The following is a 20407-nucleotide window of genomic DNA, read 5'->3' as shown; positions in this document are numbered from 1 at the left end:
TGCTGAAAAGTTGGTTAGGATTGTGCCCTTAGCTCCTTAAACAAAGCAGGAAGTGTGGGGTGTTCTGGAAGCAGTCCCAGCATGTTCTGGCTTCCAGATTTGTTTCAAGAGACCAGGTCAGAAAGGAGTAACATGAAGAGGTTAGATGGCACAGTTTTGTGGTGAGATGCACTTGGGTATGTTGGCTTTGTGGTGTCTGCAGGGGCTGTACAGTGGATCACCTTGACCTGTTCCTGGACCACACCTATACTTCCAGCTACTTCTGCTCTTGATGCAGACAAAAATAAGCAGAGGGGTCACAGGGTACATTGTACGTCAAAGCTCAAATACAGCATGGCCAAAAAGAATGATCCCATCCTAAACAGATGCCAAGGTGACTACCAATGATGTGCCTCTGCCATTGACAGTGGAAATGGAAAGTGGATTTGGAGTCACTTAGGAAAACACATGTAATTGTTCTTATGCTGAATAAAACCACTGGTTCAAATATACCAGGGTTGCCTACTTGGACTGGCAGATCTCTCCAAGGTCTTTCCCAAGCAGAGGTCTTTCCCAATCCTATATCTTAAGCTGGTTCAACTGAGATTTTTTAAAAATCCGTGTGACTTTTTTTTTAAATAAATTTTTTAAAAAAATTTATTTTAATGATATGCAGCAACTGTTACCCTGCACATGCCCAATCTCGTCTGATCTCGGAAGCTAAGCAGCATCAGGCCTGGTTAGTACTTGGATGGGAGACCTCCTGGGAATACCCGGTGCTGTAGGCTTATACCATAGTCTTTCGAGACTGAAGGTTGCCAAAAGAAGAAGAAAAGAAGAATTTTAATGATTTAGAGCCCAATCCTGGGCTTGGCACTGGCTCACTGCTGGCATGCACTGTTGTGGGCCCCACCGCTGGGCAAGCGCCGTGGTAGTCCAGTGCTGGCCGGTACTGGCTACCGCTGGACGGGTGCCCGACATCTACCACTTGGTGGTCTCATGGACCGCCGAGCAGTGGAGAGGTAAGCGGGGACATGGGGGGAGGCGGGGAGGAGGCATTCCAGGAAGGAGGGAGGCAGGGAGAGGGTGGGGGGAGGTATGCTGGGGGGAGGGAAAGAGGCAGGACAAGTGGAGCAACGCTCCACCGGATCTAGAGCCTGCGTGTTGGGCTCGTCAGCCTACACAGAGGCTCTTGATTCACCACTGACCTTTTTGTTGGCGCTGAATCAAGTAGCCCCGTTGCAGGATTACTCTCTTTACCTGGGGGGAGGGAATGAAAGTCCCCTTCTTCCAAGGAGCCGCTGGCAGCTGCCCAAAGTGCGCAGGATGCTGAAACAGGTGAGCTGATGCCAATAAAGATCTCTACATCTAAACTGGGATTTCAAACCTGGGACTGTCTCCATGTAAATTATGAGCTGTGTCCTTGAGCTCCAACTCCTTCCTTTGACAGAACTCTGGTTCAGTTGCTTTCACTGAGACTGGGACAGCTAACAGATTTCCTCAGCCTCTTAATTCCTTTCAAGAAGGGCTGTTTTCACAGCGCAGGTGAAGTATATTTCAGATGTCAAAATATAATAATATACTCTCCTAAATATAACAGCTTCAAAGACCAGACTGTCATCCATCTGCTTTGTTAAATGGCATTCATCTCTTGTAGTCATTTTTAGGTCAGCAGGAAAGCGATACTGAAGCCCTTTGATTTCCTTTGCCTCGACTGTGCTTGGAGCAGTCTGAAATTAATTGCATGAATTCCTGAGCATCCCGTTTACACATTGTCAAAAAATACACCAATATAGGCAGAGGGAGTTCCAGTTTAATCTCAGTAATTTTTGGACTAGTTTTTTACTCCCATTTTTGTTGAAAGTCCAGCAAATTTCATGACATATGAGCACAGAAGGCAAGCCCTGCTGGATCAAATCAAAGGACTCCTTTGAGTCCAGCATCCTATTTCTCCCTCTCCCAGTTTCCACAGACACACACACCACACAACTAATATTCCAGGGCTCTGAGCATAGAAGTTATATTGTTATCCAGTGGCATAGCTAAAGATTGTGTAGCCCAGTGCCAAGTTCAAAATGTTGCCCCGGAAGTGATGTCACAATCAGAAGTGACATTACACCCGGTTTTTTTAAAAAGTGAAAATTGGGAGGAACCCACCTCCTCCCCACAGCAGCTCACCACCCACTTGCTCTGCTGCCTCCCTCCCAGTCAGTGGCATAGCTAAGGCATCTATCTGCTACCCGGGGTCAAAGAAGATTTTGTAGCCCCCCTACATGATAAAATCAAATTTAATTAAGTAAATAAATAAGAAGTTATTGGTGTTATGCTGTATCATAATAACATCTCATTGGCACTCAGAACAATCAGTCTTATAGGTCAGATTGGAGTTAAGCAAATCCACTTCTTGTTCCACAAGGCAGTTGTGTTTTCATTTTCTGGTTAATTGGCCATACCTTTTGAAAGAATACAGATATTCCAGTGCAGTTTATTTCACTGCATTCAGCATTAAATTACCTTTCCAATGATATATAACATGATGTATTATTTATACATATCAAGGTTTTCACAATTTTGGTCACTACTGTCAAGCTCAGGTTGTTGCCTCCCTAAAGCTTGATGCCCCAAGTAGCTGCTACCCCCTTGCACCCCCTTAGCTATGCCACTGTTGTTATTTTTCTGAACTGAACAATCTGTAATAATACTTCTAGCAAATGACTGATTTTTCTCAAGGACTATTTAATTGCTGTTCTGTGTATGTTTCATTAGGGTGGCATGCATTAGCAATAACCTCCAAAACCGTCCTTTGTCTGATCTATAATGACCTGGAATATCTTGTGAACATGTTCATTTGATGCACAGGTTTTTGCGCAATGTTGATTCACCTTCTGAGAACTGAGCATGCAAAGTCTCATTTTGCTGCAACAGCTGCTCAGGGTTATTGCTCTGGGTTTGTGATAGCAAACAAAATTGGCGGTTTTAAAAAAATTACATTTATTTTTAATTAAAACGCAATAAAGGATTTCTCAATGGCTGTATTTAAGCTATGTTGTATTTGGTTTTGCAAATACGTGTGTAAAGGCATAAGTTGAATAAGGTCTGGTTGATTGAATCTGTTGTATTTTACAAGAGATAATTTTCTCTCATTACAAAATTACATATCTGGTTTTCCTTGTATAGTGCTTGTAGCATTACCAAGAACGTGGTAATGTGTATACAGGAAGCAGGATCTGTGGCCTTTACAAGCATTGTGCTTGAGATTATATCAATATCTGTTGCACTAAATGGCCATTCCTGACATAAATAACCTGCTGCCTTCCAGGGGACTTAGTGCAGCTTATATTTTACTTTGACAACAGTCCTGTGGGGTAAGCCAGGCTGGACACATTATGCTGCCTTATACTGAGTCAGTCTAGCTCAGTGTTACCTACACTGGTAGTGGCTCTTTTTCAGACAGAGGTCTTTCCCAGTCTTACAGGGGACTGAACCTGGAATTTCTGCATGCAAAACATGTGCTCTACGATGAGCTAGATGTCTATCTGCAAAACAAACATAAATGACCCAGAGTCACCATAAACATCATGGCTATGGAAGGATTTGAACCTGTTGCTCTGGTCTAAATTCAACAATCTGCCTGCTACTTGCAGAATATACAAGTTTTCACTTGATGTTGTGATGTTTTCACAAGTTATCACCTGATGTTATCTTCATCAAGTGATGAAGATGCATGCAGTCCGTAGATATGTGTAAATGACCTCAGCTGGCCTATGTCACTACAATAGCCTCTCATTCTCTGATGATTAATTATTTTCTATTTAGATGCTAATTACTTGTGAACATCACTGTCTGAGTGACAGATATTTTACACATGTTGAAGAACCATTACTCTATACCAGGGGTGTCCAAACATTTTGGGAGGACGGCCACATCATCTCTCTGACACTGCGTCAGTGGCCGGGGAAAAAAAAGAATTAATTTACATTTCAAATTTGAATAAATTTATATAAATGAATACATTAGAGATGGAACTTATATGAATGAATGAAGGTCTTGCAGTAGCTCAAGGCCTATAAAAGGCCTTGCACAAGGCAAGGCCAGCCTTTCCTTCGCTGCCACTGCTGCATCACAGATGTGAAACAGCAAGTAGTGGAGGGAGCCCTCATCCCACAGCTCAAGTGAGAGGTCAACTGAGAGCAGTTGCGTTGGGCCAGCATGGACTCCAGCAAGTCTCCAGAGGGCCAGAAGCTCATTGGAGACTAGGGGCTCCCCAAGGGCCGGACTGGGAGCCTCCAAGGGCCACATGTGGCCCCCAGGCCAGGGTTTGGGCACCCCTGCTCTATACTACTTGAAATCAAAAGCCTGATTAATTCTGAATTGATATTTATTCATTATATTCCCACATATTTATATCCTACTTTTCAATGTAACCTATTCTAAATAGCTAACCATCTAATTAAAGTGAGCAACCATATAAATAAAATCAATAAAAATGTATTAAAACAAAAAATGCAGATGGCAGCATCAAAACGTCAGACCAATATTAAACACAGCAACCATTAAGGATCAAAAGCCTGCTGGAACAAGGAGCACTTCATTCCCCATCTAAGCAGTCTGATGGGTCTCCCCAAAGATGGCATTACACAACCTGGTTGCTACTATAGAGCGGAGCCCACTTTTCATACCCATTCACCATCCCACTGTCAGTAATGGGACACAGAGCTTCTGATGCCAATCTTAAAACTCAGGCCTGTTTGTATGGGAGAAGATAGCTCTTAAGGGATCCTGGTCCTCAGCCATGAAGGACTGTAAAGTTTAGTGCTAGAAGTTTGAAGTGAACTCAAAAGCCTATATATATAGCTAACAGAGATAATGTAAAATCAGAGTTATATGATCTGATCTCCAAGCTCTAACCAAAACCTCACAACTGCATATCAAACCAGCTGAAGTGTCTTGGTTATCTTCAAAGGCAACTCTACACCACACATAGAATGTACTGTATATGAAATTCATGTCTTATATCTGTTTGCATCTTTTTCACCAAAAACACACATCATCTCCTGTCCCTAGGTCCTGTGTGAGGTTTCCTCCCAGCCAAACTGATTGTCTACTTCCCTCATAACAGCTGTGCTTATCTTAGATAATCTGTGACTGACCTTTACTCCCTGGAATTTAGGATATTTGTGAACATTAGGATATTTGTGAACATTATGTGACTCACAGCACTTCAGCCAATGTCTGGGTAGGGGGAGGACTCAAAAAAAGTTAAAGCCATTTTAAATTTTGATTTCATAAAATCTAACAGGAGATTATACTGAGTGAATATTTTTGCATTTTAGTAGTGTCACTGTCACTGTGCAAGAGCCATTGACGTAGAGACTGGGTTTACACACCTCCTATACTGTTCACATCTCCTTACCTGCTAGGAAGAGGATGACATCACTAATTAGTTTAATGATCTATAAAAGGAAGGAAGTCTGGGAAGTGATGCATGTCATTAAATGTTATTCTTTTCTCACCGCTAAGGGGGAAAAAAGGATTTACCACAATAAATCTAGGAAATGTATGTCAATTGTTTTTCACACTTCTAATATTGATTTTAGACCCTGAAAAAAAACTGAGCAAATTTGCTTTGCTTAGGAACAGATTGTCTCAGCTTATGCATTGCAGGTTATTAAAAATCCCCATTGACCACAGAGGAGTCCTGGGGCAGGGGAGGGACCAAACTCCTGTGTATGAATCCATAGTTGCATTAAGACCAGTTTCTGATCTTTAAAGGCCCAATCCTATCCAACTTTCCAGTACTGATGCAGCCTCAAGACAGCCCTGAGGTAAACAAACAAGTTCCCATACTTTTAGGTCTTCATGACTGTACCCCCATAGCAGAATGCAGCAACCACCCCATTGGCATAGCTACATCAGTGCTGGAAAGTTGGATAGGATATGGCCCTCAGTGGGTAGGTGGTTGCAGATGAGAAGCTTGATCTTTTTTTACCTTAGGTCAGATATTAAACTTTCCAAAATGGCTTTTGCCAGGGAAGAGCTAATTAAGCCTGATTGTAGCTTGCTGCTACATAAATTAAGTTCTTCTTTGATGTGGTGGAAATGTAGAAGCCCATCAAATCATCACTCCCAATTTACTGTCAATCTTTCCCTCAAAGCAAACAATTGCATTCTAAGTGCTCTGCTCACCTCTATTAATATAGACATGCGGGCCCTGAGCCTGGCCCACACATAGAATGCAAATGGAACAGGAGTTTGTGCAGGTCTTGTAACACTGCTGTCCTCAATAGGCAAGAACACACATTTTCTTTTGGCTGGAAATTTCCCCAGGTCAGCCAACAACAGGATTGCCCCAGAGCAATTTAATGATGTACAGCTGTAGGCTATTGCCACACTGGAACTACTCCATTATCTAGACACTTTCATGGCGGCCATTGGCTAATTTGTATGCCAGGTATGGCTTAAAATTGGCAAGTACAGCTGGGTAAGCTGAAGTTTATCCTGTAACATGTGAGATGAAACACACTTTTTGGATGGCATCTGTGCATCTTTTTGGACTGTGCGTCCATGCCATGATGAGTCTGGGTGAGGCATAATTTCCTTTCAGGTATTATAGAACATCCCCCTAGGTATACATACTGTGACTGTGAATGTTGTGATTTGTGAAGTAGTCTTGGAGAGCGCTACAGATGTGCCTTTTTTCTGTAAGGGTATACAGAGCTTTGGGAAAAGAATATGTACACAGGGTTAAACTGTGCTATGGTCCCAATCCTGATCAAGCTTCCCCATTGACTGCTATGGAGTTTTAAAAAAACAACACATGCAGGGCTAAACAACACATTTATCATATCATGCTGTTTACCCCAAAGCTGGGCATTTACGTGAAGTGTACTGCATGTGCAAGATTCGCAATTGCAGGAAGCAGTAGCATAGCTAGAGGGGGTGCAAAGCTCAAAGTTTGGCAGGGAGCCTCACTATGGTGTGCAATCAGCCCCTCCCCCTCTGAGCCATTCCAGGTGGGAGAAGCAAAACGAAGGTTTATGGTTCTGTTTTGCTCCCTCCCCACCTGGAATGGCTCTGAGGGGGAGGGGCAGCTCACATGCTACAGTGAAGCTCCCTGCAAAACTTAGAGCTTTGTACCCTCTATAGCTACACCACTAGCAGGGAGAGCTCTAGGCATGAAGACTTCACAAGAACACCAAACTATATGCATACAGGTTCTATCTACACACTTATCTACATATACCTGCTGAAAAGCTCTTGTAATGGTAGCTTAGGCATCTATTTGGCCCCCTGTCCTTGCATTTGGTGGCTGCAGCCTGAGCTTCGGAAAGTGCTGCAGTTGTCCTTCAGTGCTTACAGTTCTCAGGCTGTACTTGTCTCTTCATCACACTTTCTCTCCTAATGCGTGTTGCATTAATGAATGTTGGGCAGCAGCCCAGCTCCTGATCTGTGCCAGCCATACTGGGGGACAGAAGCCAGCCTAAGGGGGGTGTCTTGCACTCAGAAAGTTTGATATCTGACTTTAAGTGTTGCTGCTGCAGTTATTGCACTGACTAAAATGGAGAGATTAACTGCTGGATAATAAGATGTAAAGGGGAGGATGCACCAGCTGTAAAGATATAGAAAATGGGCAATCTTATCTCTCTCCCCATGCAGTGATGCAACCACACCAATGGAGTGAGTACTGCATCCCACAGAGCAGTTAGAGGCTGCAAGTCCTCCTTGAGTAAGGGAACCTTTGTTCCTGTTCCCCAGGATAAGCCCTCACCTCTCCACTGGGTCTACTCAGATGTGTGCTAGCTATATAGCTAGCACACGTCTGAGTGGACCCTGGAAGGTAGATCAAGTTTGGCAAGGGGGATAGGATAGGGGATAGCCATGCTGCTGCCACTGATACCCCTTCCTGGATCTGCCCTGATTTCTGCCCCATTCTTCCACCTCCCTGCTCAGTTCTACCCACTCTGTCTCCCTTCCATCCCCTGGGCTGACTTACTGGCACTGTTCACCGGCATGGACCTGGCTGCTTGCAGCAGAGGCTGGGCTGTCACAATTTGGTTGGTTGGCAACCTTCAGTCTCGAAAGATGATGGTATAGCCCTACAGCACCCGGTATTCCCAGGCAGTCTCCCATCCAAGTACTAACCAGGCCTGACACTGCTTAGCTTCCGAGATCAGACAAGATCGGGCATGTGCAGGGTAACAGTGTCACCATTTGCAACAGCCATAAAGGACGCCAAACTGCTGGACCGCTTGTTATGGCGGTGTAAAGCCCTCTTAGGATTGGGCCGTAAATGGATCCCTCCAATCATTACTCGGGCATTTGACAGCTTTTTCCACCCTACAAAGTAAACCCAACAATGGTAGGCAGGGCCTCTGAGGAATTTTCCCAGGGGGCACAAAGTTTCTTTTGGGCCCCTTTGCAAAGGGGGAGGGGTGAGGCAGAGGTGGGAAGGGTGGCGATGGGTGAATAAGGGCAGGGAGGAGTGAAACAGAGTGGGGCAAGGGTGGGGGCAGTTGGAAAAGTCTTTGGAGCCTAGGTCTACCCATCTGTGTGACATTGGCAGTGAACTATAGTAATAATCTCGTCTGATCTTGGAAGCTAAGCAGGGTCAGGCCTGGTTAGTACTTGGATGGGAGACCGCCTGGGAATACTGGGTGCTGTAGGCTTATACCATAGTCTTTCGAGACTGAAGGTTGCCAACCACCACCACCACCTATAGTAATATGGAAAACCAAAAACACTCCTAAATCTCTCTAAAATCTTTAAAATAGAGAAAACCATGCAGAACATGGAAAGTGTCCTGAGCATACCAAAACTTGCTTCTGCAGCAGCTGTAGTCTTGCAGCTGTGTCCCTGAGCTCCTATACATTCCTTCATGGCAAGCAGATCTACACAGCAAAGAGCTACTGGATTGGACACTGTGTTAGGGAGTGTCATGTATGCATTCCTTGGCCCAGCATATTTGGCTTGCCAGTAGCTTCAGCCACACGCTCGTGGTAGTGACCCCAGCATCCCGTGTGGGCAAGGAAAATGTAAGATCCCAGGAAAATCCTGGACCCCCTCCTTGGGCTATTGGGCCTCCTTTTTGACTCTGGGCCCAGGTACAGATTACCCCCCTCTCCTAGGCCCTGATGGCAGGTATGAAGCGGGACTTACAGCTGGGAAACCATAGTCAAACTTGCATTCTGGTGTGCAATCAGAGCATCCTAGCCCAAACTATATGAAACGGCTGTTACTTTACTTGCAGGGTTGGACTGCAGTACGGTGCCTTTTGCACAGTCATACCACTTGTCAGGCCATTATCCTTGCGTGCCTAGGATTTGCAGAGGAGGCTCAACAGACTGTGCTTTAATGCCCAGCGCTGACTGTCTGTCTGTCCTCCCTCTCCCTGCTAAAAATGGCTATTTATAAAAAAGAGATATTACACTAAAAATATCTTAAGTCTCCTGAACCATCTTTGTGTATAGAGGGGAGGGGAAGGGAATGCTCATATTTGCTGGTCCCAGTTGTGCCTGCATTAATTCAGTATACAGTCTGAACACATGCAGGCTGTTTATGAGATCAGAGCTCCCTTAATCAGGGCCAAGACCTTCTGGCACCAGTGGTGGCTTGCCCTCCAGCTGGGGATGGGCCAGCCTCTGCTCTTCCCACTCTCCTCTCCTCTACACTTCCTCTTCTGTTTCATCCCCCTCTTCCTTTTCCAATCCAGAGAACAGGACAAAGAGGAGAAGCAGTGTGTGAGTGGTTGGATAGAGTTGGGCAGGGCTGGCCTTAGGGCAATTCTGAGTTCATGGCCTTTTTAACATCTGAGCCTTCTGAGTTCATGGCCTTTTAAACATCTTTTCTATATCTTTTAGTAATTTTACAGGCCTGATTCCTCTATGATTTGCTGCGTTTTGCTCTTTTTATCTGACTTTTTATCTGACTACTGTTTTTATGGTATTTGTTAATGTGTTTTAATATGTTTTTATTTGCTGTTAAATTATGTTTTTAATTTGTTTTTAACATGTTGTAAGCCACCCTGGGTCCCTTTCGGGGAGAAGGGCAGGATATAAATAAAGTTTATTGTTATTGTTATTGTTATTGTTATTGTTATTGTTATTGTTATTGTTTATTTATTTATTTATTTATTTATTTATTTATTTATTTATTTATTTATTTGACCAATTTGGCCAAATTGGGGCCCTGCACCTGGTGGAGCCCCGCACTGGGGTGGCAAGTAGAGTGCCCACAGCCCCAACTGGCACCTGACTCTGTAGCTGATATGCTGGCAGGAAATCTTCCATTCCCAGGCATCATGAAGACAGCGTGGCAAGCACAGCATAGCCACTGGACACCCACTCCTGGGTCCAATGGGCTTGAAATCATCCCCACCCAAAGCAGTTGTTGGTGACACTGGTGCCAGGTTCCTCACCGCTGCCACTCATCCAGCCAGAAGAGACACAGATTCCTTGCAAAAAAAAACCCCTGCAGTGCTATACAATGTATAGGATAGTGGCAGTAATGGGGAGCTGTAGCCCATGGCCCAGTAGGTTGAGGGAGCTGCCAGTGCTTGGGAACCACTGAAGTAGAATTTTCAACTTGAATGGATTCAAAAGTTGAACCAGAGGTCCCCATCCTTTGGCAGCAAGTGGGGAAATGTATATCTTCGCTTTCCATCAAAAATGGCTCATTTTGTAAATCAGCCTCACAAATTAAATCAAGCAGCTGAGGAAAGCAGCCTCCCTCCATAAATCTTGTTGTATGAAATTGTGGTCAAAATCAGTAACTTTTCTTCCAGTGGTGATATAAAGATAAACAGTAACCTTGATTGACCTTGCAGGAGGCCCCAGAGCTGACTCTAATTACATGTGTGGCATGTGATGGTTAAAGAACATACTGAAGGGATAAGGTAGCAGTGCTTGGAAAGAACAATGTTCTGACGATGCCCTTGTATTTAGCCAAGAATGAGAAAGAAACGTCTTTATACAGTTCTGTTTAGGAAAAAAAAAAAAGTTTAAATCCTTTGGTGCAAGATAAAACGGCCGTGTGCATTACAATTTAATTTATCTAAGTGGCCTGGAGGATGTGTTTGGATGAATGAAAGTGTGCTTCCTTGATAGGACATGGTTGTTTTCCAACAAATTCTGCATGCACTCAAAATTAATTACATAAATTAAACAAACATGTTATAGCCACTCCTCAGTATAATTTATTGCTGTTCCAAAACAATGTGTCTCCTTATTTGGATTTTGTTTTCTCAAAGTCTGGGGCCATGGATGGAAGAAACCATGAAACTGGCATTTTCAATCAGAACACTTTTGGATGTGAGAAACAAGATCTAAAACTGCCAGATTACAACTTGGAGTTCTGCCTGTATTTTTAAATCCTCTAAAGCAGAGGTTCTCAAACTGTGGCTCCAGGACCCACCAGTGGGTCATGACCCAAATTTTGGTGGTTTCCATGTTGGGAAATGGGTCATCTGTTGGATATTAAAAGCATGCAAATCTTGCCAGTATATAACATGACTATATTTGCCCCATAACATCAACCCTGCAATGTAGGTCATTATTATTAGCTTCATAGCACAGATGGGAGACTGAGGCTGAATGATGATAGCTTACCTCAAACCACACAGTATCTTCTTGGCTGTACTAAGGTTCTGAACCAGGGACCGTCAACTCTTTTCTTATGCCCTTAACTGCTTTGCTAGCTCTGAATGGACAGATTAGTGCTGTTTTTACCATTTACATTCCATATGTTTTCACTGAGCTTAGAGTGGCATATGTGGTTGTGGATTACTCCATTTTATCTTCCTAACAATGTGTTCAATGCCAACCTGTTTATGGCTGAGCAGTTATTTAACTTTGGCCTTCCCTAACCAAAGTCCAGCATTCCAACCAGAATGCCACTCCTACTCTAGGTTTAACCTCTCTTAGAGTTTCATTGTGATTCATTGCTTCAGTTCATAACAGGGAACAAAATTCAGCCATCCTAAAGTTTTCCGCCTGCCTTCATCAAAGTTGTATTCCTAGGAATGCCAACTATTAAAAAACTGATTCTGTGCCTTTAATAGCATTTTGCATGAAAATATAGAAGGTGATGATTTTTCTGGCAGGGGAGTGGTGAAAAAAGTGTGCCCCCTCCTTAATTTCTGTATGGCATGCTGCTGTAAAAGGTCCAGGTGCACCGGCAATTCTAAAGCTGGCAACCTCATATGTACCACAGTTCTAAGAAAATCAGCCCCTGCTGCCATCTCTATCGGTTCATCAATCCCATTAACACTAACTTATGTTATTTGTGCGATTATTATGACTACTAATTGGAATCTCAGCTTTTTCCAACGCAGCTGTTGCTTCATTAGGACTCAGTTGTCTGCAGCACTTCTTAGCACAGCTTTGCTTTCAGCCATTTCAAAACGTTCCAAAATTAAGCTTTTACCATTAAAAAAAAATACAGCAGGTCAGTTTTTATTTTAAACTTCTGCAAGTACTGCAAATGTGCCAGCGATTTGGTAACTAGGACCCTGGACACCTCCCAGCCACAGATGGATTCAGTCTACTTCATTCCAGTCCTGTTCACAACTAGGTCTACAACAGCTTCCAGCAATGTTATTTGAGCTACATTTGGCCAATGCAATCCTAGATCAGCCCTGCTAGCACAGTTCTCTTGGTCCAGTCTGTGGCAATGTCTGCTCTAGTCAATAATAAAACCTACCCAGCTAAGATCGTTATTCATAATTAGAGAACTCAGAAATAAAAGGGGTTGAGGCCTGTTGTGGTGAAAAGCATGTTTAAAAACCCACAGCAGGAGCATGCAACTCTGTGTTTGAAGGTGTAATGATGGAGGAGGTTTCACCTGGTGGATTTTTGCCTGGAATATGCACCTGTTAAAAGCACAGGAACTCTGCCATTCAGAAAGTTGACCCTTGAAGTTGTTCCACATCCTATTGAAGCCAACTGTTACCCTGCACATGCCGGATCTCGTCTGATCTCGGAAGCTAAGCAGGGTCAGACCTGGTTAGTACTTGGATGGGAGACCGCCTGGGAATACCGGGTGCTGTAGGCTTCTACCATAGTCTTTCGAGACTGAAGGTTGCCAACCAATGGAAAAAAAACTCCTAAGAGTTGCTCGCATGTTTCAGAAGACACATGGTTCTTCTGCCTTTTCAACAAATGCACAACAGGCCAAAATTCAGCAAGTGATCACCACATCTGCACACATGGACAAGTCTCAGAGATTGCTAAATGCAGACCTGTGTGCTTCCTTATGCTAAAAACTCAATTCAGGAGAGGCTACGTTTCTTCCTGCTGAAAATCTGTTCAGAAGTAGGAAGACTAAATTGAACTCCTGATTCCTCCCCACTCCCCCCATTAGTAGTATTTAACCCAATTCTGCCCAGCCCACAGGTGTACACATTTGATCCCTGTTGTGTACATGCATGGGTGGGCAGAGATGACTTAATGCAATTTGTTTAGAATGGTTTCAGGTTCTCCTCTTGTCAGATTGGTTAACATTGCATCCCATTTGTTCATCCATTTCTTCCTAAGAGCTAGTATGGTAGTCAAAAAACTGAGGTGCAAATCAAGACTTCCCTGGTGTGCATATTGCCTCTGCTGTGAGTTTATTAGGTGGCTTTAAGCATGTTGCAAGGTCCACAGCAAAGTTCAAAAACAAACTCAGTAGGCAAGAGTGGTGATCGTCTGCAAGCTTTATTTTGTTGCCAGCAACGGGCCTCTCAGGGACTTCTTGTCCAAAGAGGGGAGCAATGAGAGCTATGTGAGAACTCTCAGTGCCTCCAGAGAATAGCAATGTTCCAATGTGAATCCTTGACTTATATAGGATTCTGGCTTCTTTGTTTGAAAAATCTCATTGTCATTGGCTGGGGGTTCATGACATCAGAAATGGGGACTTTCTTAGGATTGGTTACAATCTTACAAGCATCTGATTGGTCAGTTTCAAATTTCAGTTTCCTTATAAGGCTAGCTGCACATAGAAAACATGGTTTCCAACAACCACTAGATTAACCCCTGCTAATTGGGTAAGAGGCACTTTTTCAAGTGGGTGCTCCTTTTTTTAGCAGGGGGAGAGTAACTGGCCCACCTCACCCCAGCACTGTCTGTTCTAGTGGCTGTCTGCTGGTATTCATTTGCATCTTTTTAGATTGTGAGCCCTTTTGGGACAGGGAGCCATTTAGTTATTTGATTTTTCTCTGTAAACCGCTTTGTGAACTTTTAGTTGAAAAGTGGTATATAAATACTGTTAATAATAATAATAACGGCACTGTTTACCCATTTATTGCAGAACTAGTTTGAATTCCTCTCTGTCAAACAATGTAGACTTTCTATAAACTAAACTTTTGGTCTTCTATAATTCTCAGTATGTATATAAACTTAATTTAATACCAAACAAACTGAATTATTATTATTATTATTATTATTATTATTATTATTATTATTATTATTATTATTATTAACAGTATTTATATACCGCTTTTCAACTAAAGGGCTCACAATCTAAAAAGATGCAAAAAGAACACCAGCAGACAGCCACTAGAAAAGACACTGCTGGGGTGAGGTGGGCCAGTTACTCTCCCCCTGCTAAAAAGAGGAGCACCCACTTGAAAAAGTGCCTCTTACCTGCAATTCTTCCTGCAAACAAGGGTTTTCAAGAGATTTCTCTTTGTTAAATCCTGCTTTCTTTGTTAACAGAGCTTCTAATGATGATTTCCAAATCAGGGGATCCTCTTAGGAATGCTCTTTGCTTATCTGTTCTTGTCTTAGCTGATTTGTAGGTGTTTGTATCTACCAAGCTCTATCTCTGTCAAACAAGATAGACTGTCCTTTCATTAAACTGCTTCTGACCTCAACTATCTGCTCTTGGTACCAAGAGAAAGATATAAATTTTCTGGTCACTCCCTAGTTCTCTGTATGTTGTTTCTTATCTAGTTGACAGCATGATATAGAGTTGGAATGCCTTTGCCTAGATAAAGGTCTTATCTGTAAACCGTAACTTCTCTAGAGTCTTCTTGTCAAACTCCTAATTAACTCTAGGCAGGCATCTGCATTTTCAAGGCTACAGGGATACATCTGAGACTTAAGTCTTTTCAGTTTAGCTTCCACTATTTTGTGTGTCCCATGCTTTGATCAAACTAATTTTAACAGCTAGAATTCACTCTTTCACTTATATTGTTAATTCTATTCTTTAACTATTAAGTCAGTAAAGAGTAATTCATTTGGCATTTCTATGAACCTTGGGTGTGTGGCTTTGGCAGTTTCCAGATACCTTCTTTTGTTATTTACAACTCTAGGGGCACTTCTCATTAGGCATTAAGAGTACACAGTAGCCTGTCAATAGCACAGATCTGTAACATTTTCCTAAATGCAGTCACACACACCATGGTGTTGCTTTGGTAAAATGCATATACAAGGCTCTTCTGACATGAAACTTCCTGATAGCTTTTCCCAGTGCACATTTTTGGTTTTAAAGAAAGCTTGTTTAGTTATATTTTAAAATTCAGCATGTTCCCTGTTCAAAAATCTTTCTTTCTATGTGTTTTCCTCTGTTTAGAAGCAGGCATTCAAGCTTTAGGAGTGCATTCCTGATTTCAAAATGAAACTACAGCTTAGTCTCATTCATCATTCCAATTAGCTTGACAGCTAGTAAATTCCAGTCTCATACTTATCTGATGCTCTGACAGCCTAGCAATAAAGCATCCCCTGATTTATGGCTTTACCTTCAGCTTTGCTATTTTAAACTTCTTCAGAGAGGGCAAAATGAATTTTTTGCCCATTTGTTTGTGATATGTGCTAAACACATTGGCTTCTGAACATTTGATTTGATACACTAAGCATTTGTTTTAAACTAATTCACTCATAAATGACTTGGGTGCTCTCTGGCAACTTTGTCTTTATAAAAGAGCAGGAGGGAATGTATTAGCAACCTTCAGTCTTGAAAGACTATGGTATCGTGCTCTGAAAGGTGGTTCTGGCACAGCGTCTAGTGTGGCTGAAAAGGCCAATCCGGGAGCGACAATCCCTTCCACACTGGGAGCAAGTGCAGTCTGTCCCTGGTCTGTCTCCCTGGCTATGGGCCTTCCTTCTTTGCCTCTTTGCCTCAGACTGCTGGCAAAGTGTCTCTTCAAACTGGGAAAGGCCATGCTGCACAGCCTGCCTCCAAGCGGACCGCTCAGAGGCCAGGGTTTCCCACTTGTTGAGGTCCATCCCTAAGGCCTTCAGATCCCTCTTGCAGATGTCCTTGTATCGCAGCTGTGGTCTACCTGTAGGGCGCTTTCCTTGCACGAGTTCTCCATAGAGGAGATCCTTTGGGATCCGGCCATCATCCATTCTCACGACATGACCGAGCCAACGCAGGCGTCTCTGTTTCAGCAGTGCATACATGCTAGGGATTCCAGCACGTTACAGGACTGTGTTGTTTGGAACTTTGTCCTGCCAGGTGATGCCGAGAATGCGTCAGAGGCAGCGCATGTGGAAAGCGTTCAGTTTCCTCTCCTGTTTCGAGCGGAGAGTCCATGACTCACTGCAGTACAGAAGTGTACTCAGGACACAAGCTCTGTAGACCTGGATCTTGATATGTTCTGTCAGCTTCTTGTTGGACCAGACTCTCTTTATGAGTCTGGAAAACGTGGTAGCTGCTTTACCGATGCGTTTGTTTAGCTCGATATCGAGAGAAAGAGTGTCGGAGATTGTTGAGCCAAGGTACACAAAGTCATGGACAACCTCCAGTTCGTGCGCAGAGATTGTAATGCAGGGAGGTGAGTCCACATCCTGAACCATGACCTGTGTTTTCTTTAGCTGCTTTACCGATGTAGACATCGAGGGAATGTATTTCTCCCCAAAACTCCCTTGTGTTATCTGCTTGGAAGGCCAAGGAGACATTCCTCTGCTATCTCAGTAAAACTGCCAATTAGCCTGCACTTGTAATTTCAGACTTCTTCGGACTCAGAGATGGATTTAGCTGGCTTGTGGGCATGCTAAACACATATAGGCTTTTTAAACATTTGAACATTTCTCTATTAAGCTGCTAAACATATAAACTATAATGTGTGAGCATGGCATATCATTTGCTTTCATTGAACATTTGGTCTGTTAGCATAACATTTGTTTGTGTTTGGGTTATGGCTTTTCTTTAGCTTGCATCAAGCAAGCCACTTCCTCTCAGCCTCAGTCTTCCCTAGCTTCAATTTACTTTGGGGCTGCATCAGCACTGGAAAGTTGTTTAGGATTGGGCTACTAGTAAGTGAAGCACTATTCACACTCAGAAATGCTTAGCAATTCCTATCAAATCATGCTGTATGCTTTTCTGCAATTGTGATTGCATTCTGGCTGGAAGTCCTTTCACCTAGTCTGGCAGACAAGCGATATGCTCATCATTCCATTACAATGAATGAGTCAATAACCATGGCCTAGAAATGAAGCTGCCATAAAGCTATGGAAATATGTTCCTGGAAATCAGTCAGCGCTTGTACTATGCAGCACACACAACATTCAACTGAAGAGCCTTCAGTAATGGATAATGGGGGAGTGGGCATGAGAATCAGTGTCTTCCAAAGGTGTACCTCTTCCACCTTTGAAATGGTGGTGGGGTGGGATGGGGTTATGCATCTGAAGCGCTTACAAGAGGTTTTCTGGAAGGGATTTCTGCAAGCAGAATTCAAGCTGGGCACCTGATTGGCCCTCAGGCTGCCAGCTGCCTAGTGCCCCCCCTTCCCATAAGCCTGTATCACATGATCTGTTTTTAGGATTTGAACATAAAGTTAGAGGGAAAGAGGAGAGGAAGTCAGAGCACTTTGGAGACACCGTATCCCCTTTCATTGTAGCTAGCCATCTGCTTGGCGTTTATTATAACTGATGTGTTCCATTGGGAGGATGAGGCAGGATCTGATAAAGCATTTATGCTCAAATCCACACTGCAATCCCATCTAGCCTCCTTTTTTAAAATTAATCATAGCCACTTTCTTGCAAGGCCGCACAGATAAATGCTTCCTCTGAGCCACTGTTCTGGTAATGCGATTAAACAGCCAATACATGGAAAAACAATTTCACACCAGTCCCAGCTTTGTGTGTGTGTGTGTGTGTTTTATGTTCTTTTAAATGGTGGTCTGACTATAAATTGTTTTAACTTTTAACAGATGATGGGTTTACCTTTTTAAAATATAAAAGGATGTGACCTAAAAGCATTTTGGGTGATATGGAATTACCCAACAAGCAAAGAAAAGCATAAAACTTTGTGCCAGAAATCAGAACTTTGTGCCTGATTGCATTAGGCTCAGCCTGACAAGAGGTTCAGAAATGGTTTTGAAGGTCTTGTTAAAGTCTCTCCTAGAGTACAGAGAGAGCTACCCTCCTCTCTTAGTAAAACAGGAAATCAAAAGGCATTTGATGCAGCGGTTGATGCTAACTAAGCATGTTTGGTTCTGGATCAGGGATGGTCTAGGAACTGTACATATACTGCTATAAATTCCATAGAAGAATGGCAAGATAGAAAAGTCATAAATGTTTTTCCAGTGTGTCGGCCTTGAAGGACTTCCTCTTGTTAGCCTGATTTATAAATCTTTTTAAAAAAAATATATACTGAAAAATAAGAACATAAGAACAGCCCCACTGGATCAGGCCATAGGCCCATCTAGTCCAGCATCCTGTATCTCACAGCGGCCCACCAAATGCCCCAGGGAGCACACCAGATAACAAGAGACCTCATCCTGGTGCCCTCCCTTGCATCTGGCCTTCTGACATAGCCCATTTCTAAAATCAGGAGGTTGCACATACACATCAGGGCTTGTACACTGTAATGGATTTTTCCTCCAGAAACTTGTCCAATCCCCTTTTAAAGGCGTCCAGGCCAGATGCCGTCACCACATCCTGTGGCAAGGAGTTCCACAGACCAACCACACCCTGAATAAAGAAAAATGTACCTCAAACAAAGCAGGCCTGGGAAAGTAGCGCACACTGAAGTTGGAGGGTTGTGTGGGGCCAGCCCAACCGAGAGGCCGTGTGAGGTGAATACCTAAGGCAACAGATTTTCAGGGGACACTCATCTCCATTGACCCACTCACCTCCACTGCTCCTTCCACTCCTAGACTGGAAAAGGAACAGAGGGAATGAATTGAGGAGAGGAGAGGAGAGTGCTAGGACCTACAACACTCCTCCTTGCCACACTGCTATTTGAGGCATAGAACTCTATTCAGGAAGGGATCTATATTTATCCTAGGCATTGGATGCTCTGGAGCTTTCTCAGCATAGGATTGTTTCTGTGTGATTTTTATAGTCTCACAGCAGGGAGGTGGTTAGGCGCAGGAGCAGGGCAGACTAAGGTAAGTTGATGACACTACTGACGACAACAATTTATAAAAATTTAAAGGACTCCTGTATGGGCTGCTGAGTTAATGCAAATGGAATGCTTTGTTCACTAGAGCTCTGCACAAATGCTAAATAAATTTTAACTGTGTTGCTGGCCAGATTTGGAACAGGGCAACTGAAGTAAAGCTGCATTTTTGCATAATGTAAAAGGGTAATTTTCTGGTCTCTCTTGTAAATATTACAGGGTACAAAAAACTGAGAAACCAGCTTTTATAAACTGCTGCTCAGAAATAGATGACATGCTGGGCAGCTGCAATGAAGGATTGATTTTGATGCTTACCCAGAAATGCCACTGCTAACTTATTCCATATCTCCCTCCTGGGACTAGTTTTTTTAACTGATAGCACCAAATATGAGCACTCCAACTATGATGACTTGAACAGCCTTGGCATAACAGCTCTGTTTTAATTATCATGTCATTAACTGTTGCAGTGATGTGTATCTGGATGATAGTTGCCAACATTTTTACCAGCTCCAGTCCACCACTTTCGTTCTCCACCCTTTCTCTTCTGTTCCATCCCCTCTTCCTTTTTCAGTACAGGCAGTGGGCGAAGAGGAGGTTGGTGTATCACCAAGTAAGGGATACGACGACATTATTTGCCCTGCCAGGTGCCAGGACATTGAAATTCAGTCCCTGGTGTTTCTAGGCAGGACTTGGAAAGACCACTTCTTTGGAGGAGAGAACTCTGGATGCTTATAGTTGCTTTGTAATATTTGGTTTCTTCACAGACACACATTGAGCATCAGGTGGAGTCAAAAGCATGTGCCCTCCTAAGGCAGCGTAAATCACACTAGCTTCTCAGAGAGGTACTCCCCTGCCTCAAATAATGCTGGTACCAGGTTGCTAGGGGCTCTTGGACAAAGTCTTGCACTGAGCTTCCCCTGGGTTCATTGACCCACCTCTTCCTTTTTCAGTACAGGCAGTGGGAGAAACAGAGGTTTGTGTATCACCAGGTAAGGGGGGGCATTATTTGCCCTGCCAGGTGCTAAGAAGTTGCAGTTCAATCCCTGGTGTGTCTAGGCAGTCCTCAAGTTTACTGGCAGCTGAGAGTATGGTGGTAGCAAGAATC

At 43.3% G+C, this 20407-nt stretch overlaps 2 pseudogenes; one reads left to right on the top strand and one right to left on the bottom strand.

The window, feature by feature from the left end:
- Nucleotides 1-8072: 8072 nt before the first annotated feature.
- On the bottom strand, nt 8073-8194 carry LOC136637781 (5S ribosomal RNA; annotated as a pseudogene).
- A 4718-nt stretch (nt 8195-12912) lies between these two features.
- On the top strand, nt 12913-13026 carry LOC136637207 (5S ribosomal RNA; annotated as a pseudogene).
- The last annotated feature ends 7381 nt before the right edge of the window (nt 13027-20407 follow it).

The sequence above is a fragment of the Tiliqua scincoides genome, chromosome 1, assembly GCF_035046505.1.
Source record: "Tiliqua scincoides isolate rTilSci1 chromosome 1, rTilSci1.hap2, whole genome shotgun sequence".
Taxonomy (NCBI): Eukaryota; Metazoa; Chordata; class Lepidosauria; order Squamata; family Scincidae; genus Tiliqua; species Tiliqua scincoides.
This window is presented reverse-complemented; position numbering and strand designations above follow the sequence as displayed.